The 4,916-nt window shown below is 34.0% G+C and overlaps 1 pseudogene; it reads right to left on the bottom strand.

Annotated features, from left to right (window-relative positions):
• Nucleotides 1-1,959: 1,959 nt before the first annotated feature.
• LOC111157845 lies at nt 1,960-2,458 on the bottom strand (annotated as a pseudogene).
• Between the last annotated feature and the right edge of the window lie 2,458 nt (nt 2,459-4,916).

Raw genomic sequence — 4,916 nt, 5'->3', positions numbered from 1 at the left:
ATACCATATGTCTTGAAACACAAACTCTATCTGCAATGAGTTCAAAGAGTCTAAATTCTCTTGAACTGAGTCTTGAAATGGAATGATGTAGTTGAGGCACATCATGGAGCTGATTTCATAACTTGGAGCTCTTTTTATTAATATCTCTGCAGGCACAATGTTCATTAAAGGAAATGTAATTAAAATGTGCTAAGTTAAAACTTGCATACATATGATTGAAACTCTTTAGTAACAATGGCAATTGTTAAGCATATAGATGAAAAATATTTTTTTCAGGAATAAATATCTTATCACTGACATTCGAAGCAGAAAAAATGTTATTCAGTTTTACTTTTTGTTTTCAAGTCCTCTACAAACAATACACCTCCCCATAGCCTCTGACCAGGCCTGAACATTGTTCGGCCTTTGGTTTGCCACCCCCTTATCAGCATTTTATCTGTACAGAAACCAGGTGCTCTTGTTCTTACATTAGAATTATTAAAATGGATTTTCCCCAGTATTTTCTGGTGATTGTTTTTCCTTTCTCAGCATCAGCCTGAATATTGTTCTAAGATTAATCTTCCTAAAATAGCATCAACATCATGTCCTTATCCAGTATTAAAAAGTAATGATCAGACATATTGACTCTCTATTTTCTTCTACATAAAGCCTAAACAAGTTTATCTTTCCACTAAAAACTAATAGCATCTGTTCACCTTCTACCTCTGTTCTTTTCTATATAAATCCTTGTTTTGTCTGCTCATAGGTAGAATAACTTCATTGTTCCTACCTATGTATGCTGTACTAATTTCCATATCCTACTTCTCCTTTCCAGGACAAAATTCTCAGACCTGATAAATCCCTTGCTTTAAGGTAAGCTTAACTATTTTCTGCACTAAATTTTTTCTGACTATACCAATCCAAAATAATGTAAGTTTACCTTGCACCACTATAATCAACATATATTTTATTTCTATTCTTAATTATATCTACTGGAAAAGTACGTATATCATAAGTAAAAAAGGAGATATGAGACTTACCAAAAATAATTCTTAGAAATCTAATTATTTCTGAGTAAAGTTTAAAGATTTTTATGAAGGAATGAAATATGATTTGCATCTAAAAACATAAGATTTACTACACATCAAGAAAATAATTTTTATAGTTTCAAATTTATTTATTTGAAGCATAAAATGTTAAATTGTTTAATTTTTTAATTTTAATTATTTGAAGCATAACTTAAACATGTGATTTCATTCTTCACAAATTTATCACAGAATATTAATTAAACAGAAGGGAAATATACTATATGATAAATATAGTATATGTAATCAATATAAATGTAGTCTTTGTTTCTCAAAAAATCAGTGATAATTTACTGTAAATTCAATTTTTTGTAAGGTTACTTTTCTACTACATTAATATCCCTCTAACATAATGAAATTAGTAGTTAAGTTTTCAAATCATTCTATTTCAGACAGATTTCCAAGGTAGATTACAATTTCATGGATTTAAAAGTGTGTTAGAGTTGAAATACATACTTTTCATTAAAGAAAAAATATTTTTTTTTCTAAATAGGTGATAATACTACAAGTTCCATTTTACATCATACCTTCACATTTGTATAAAATGTATTACTGAATTCTCTATGGAATTTTAAAGCCATTATTTACATGCTTTTTGGGTGATAGTAACATAGTCATAGCTTCTTGCTGTGTTTCTGTGGATTAGATGTTTCCTCTATATGGCAATTTCATGATGTCTTCAGTCTATGTTCCAAATCTCACCACTTCATTTACACATGAAATTTAAAGATACCAGATTATAAATTATGCTATCTACTACTAGCTATCCAAGGATGATTTCTCCACTAATTTCTGGATCTAGGCCAAACTTTCCTTTTATACAAGTTTTTTGTTTTGTTTTGTTTTTTATCATTAAAAAAAAAACTGTATTTAGATTTAGCCAACTGGACTCAGTTTAGATGATCCCAATTTTGTTGGCAACATCCAAAGCATCATAGTCAGGGGCCAGTTGAATATATGCCTTCTTCTCTCCATCAGGCCTAATCAAGGTGTTGACCTTGGCCACATCAATGTCATAGAGCTTCTTCACAGCCTGTTTGATCTGGTGCTTGTTGGCCTTGACATCCACAATGAACACAAGCTTGTTGTTGTCTTCTCTTTTCTTCATGGCTGACTCAGTAGTCAGGGGGACCTTGATGATGGCATAGTGATCCAGCTTGTTTCTCCTGGGGGTGCTCTTTCGAGGGTATTTGGGCTGCCTTCGGAGACACAGAGTCTTGGGTCCTCAGAACGTAGGTGATGTGCAGATCTTCTCTTTTTTTTTTTTTTTTTTTTTTTTTTTTTTTTTTTTAACTGTGGATGCCTTTCAGCACTGCTTTCTTGGACTTCAAAGCCTTTGCTTTGGCTTCGGCTTTGGGAGGGGCAGGGTCTTCCTTCTTAGCTTTTGGTACCATCTTTGTAAAAGGGATTTTTCCCCCTTTTATACAAGTTTTAAAAGCAGGGAAAAGAAGGAATATTTTAAGGAAACAACAAAAAAAGGAATCTCTTACAGTTAGGTTCTTATGGCTGGGATTTCTGCTAAAACAATGATAATGAACATATAGCTCTTTGACTGAAAAAATCTTCCTTGCAAGCATGAAAATCTTCTTTAGTATTAAGTAAAATTATGTCTATTCTCTTTATTCAAAATCACTTTTGAAATTATGTTATACTCTTTCAAGGCAAGTAATATCTCCCAACCAATGGTACCAGTTAGTGTAACACATGTTCTTTCCTTCTTTCTTTTTTAAGATTTTATTATTTATTTATTTATTTATTTATTTATTTGAAAGTGAGAGAGAGTGAGAGAGAATGAGCAGGGGAAGGAGCAGAGGGAGAGGGAGAAGAAGGCTCCCAGCGGAGCATGGTGCCTGATGCAGGGCTGGATCCCAGGGTCCTGGGATCATGACCTGAACTGAAGGCAGAAGCTTAACTGATTGAACCACCCAGGCACCAGTTTCTAATAAATTTCATTATTCAGAAGATAGTCTTAAACCAGGGAGTGAGATAGACCTCTAAGCCATCAAAAAGGATATCATAAGCTCATACTCTAAAGCTTGTGCCCTAAGAACTGTTTTCACCTACGCAGATTAATTCTCAGCTATGCCATTTAAATGAGGAGTTACTCTACCTCTGACATAGTACGATGGAACACAAAATGTGAAAAAGCTAGCATTTTTGTTTTGTTTTTATTTTGTTTGTTTGTTTTGTTTTGTTTTCCAAAATGCTTATAGTATTACTTGGAAAGTACAGACTCAGGGGGGGAAAAATGACCTGCTAAAGAATAATTTACGGGAAGTCATGCCAAATGTTTACTCCACAAGGTTGGCTATTAATCCTTTCTTCTTTCCATTTAGAAATCAGTGAAGCTACAAAGAAGTATAAGCTGCTGATTAGAACAAGGACTTTGCCATTTTCTTGTTCTTAGTGAAGTTATTGCAAAAATAATGCACTGTCCTTAAAAACAAAAAGAAAATCAAAGACTGTCCCAGGTGGAAACTTCCATAGTAAGAAATTAGTTCAACTTCCGTATTCTTATAAGGGCCAATAGGTTAACTGATTGCTCAAACTAGAATTTTTGTTTCCCAAATCTTAGTTCAGGACTATTTTATCTTCACAAAAGATTTTTAGCTTTTTGGTGGCTGGGGATCAATGGAAGAACACCTGTTTATGAAAACTAAGGACCTTTACACTGAGATATATACATGTGCCCAATGCTTTCTATAAATTCAGAATCTGAATTTCCTTTCTCTACAAGATTAGAATACTTTTTTTAAATTTCCATGCCTGTTTATTTTTAAGTTATATGGTAAGAAATCAAACCAGACCATTTTTTTGTTTTGTTTTAATCTTATAAATTTTTCTTGTAATGATAGATTTCTTTTAGTGGTTTTAGTAACAACCACATGTTAGCTTATCTAAGATTTGTGGAGATTTATGTGAAAGCAATAGCAATAGGCATTTGCCTGCATTTGTATTACTCTTTACTTACTGACTTCTGAAGAGGTCTGAAGTAATCCATGTTTGCAGTCTAGCCAGAATGTCCATGTGTGACCAGGATTTAAATCACATCTTTAATCATAACCACAGTAGGATAGATTCCAGTCTTGGTGTTTGTATACACGCACACATAAGCACACATCACACCAAGCAGACTTTCTCAAAAAATTCCCCAGTTATTACTTGGAAACTGCTAGAGAGTACATGCATATATTCAGAGATCCATCAGCATATGATTTCTATATTATCCTTCATCCCTTACTCAGGTTCCATGTTGCAATGGTTCCTCCCATTGAAGCTGCTTAAAGAAACTGTACCTCTGCCATGAAGAAGGTTTATATTTTTGGAAGTCCAATATTCATGGCAAAAATGCTTAATACTTGAGATGCCAGAATCGTGTTGGCTATATATAGATGTAAGCATGATCTTTCCCTAAATATGCCATACGTACTGTTTCCCGACATAGATCTAGATACATTAAGCAGCTCATAGACTTATCTTGTCATTGTCCATGTCAGGTGCCAGCCCTCTTCCTTCACCAGAATTTCAAAATCACTCTTAAGGAAACAGACCCTTCAGTTAACAATTCTTAGCTCCCTTGTATAGCTTCAGGGTAGTACACTGACTCAAGTCCATGGAATTTCTCCATCTCTGGGATTTTACCCAAGCTTCAGCCACTTTGTCAGCTCTAAACATTGACTCCTGTATTTTTATCCTCCTTACTCATTTTTAATCTTAGCATTCTATGCCCTCTATGAATTGGCAATTGTCCTCAAGGAAACCAAAGCAGGGTAAATGTATAGCTCTCCTCTAAGTGTCTGTCTACTCACAGGAATTTTATCCTTGACAATCCTGGTTTACACTGGCCACTCT

Source organism: Enhydra lutris, unplaced genomic scaffold, assembly GCF_002288905.1.
Source record: "Enhydra lutris kenyoni isolate GAN:26980312 unplaced genomic scaffold, ASM228890v2 scaffoldscaffold3, whole genome shotgun sequence".
Classification (NCBI taxonomy): domain Eukaryota; kingdom Metazoa; phylum Chordata; class Mammalia; order Carnivora; family Mustelidae; genus Enhydra; species Enhydra lutris.
This window is presented reverse-complemented; position numbering and strand designations above follow the sequence as displayed.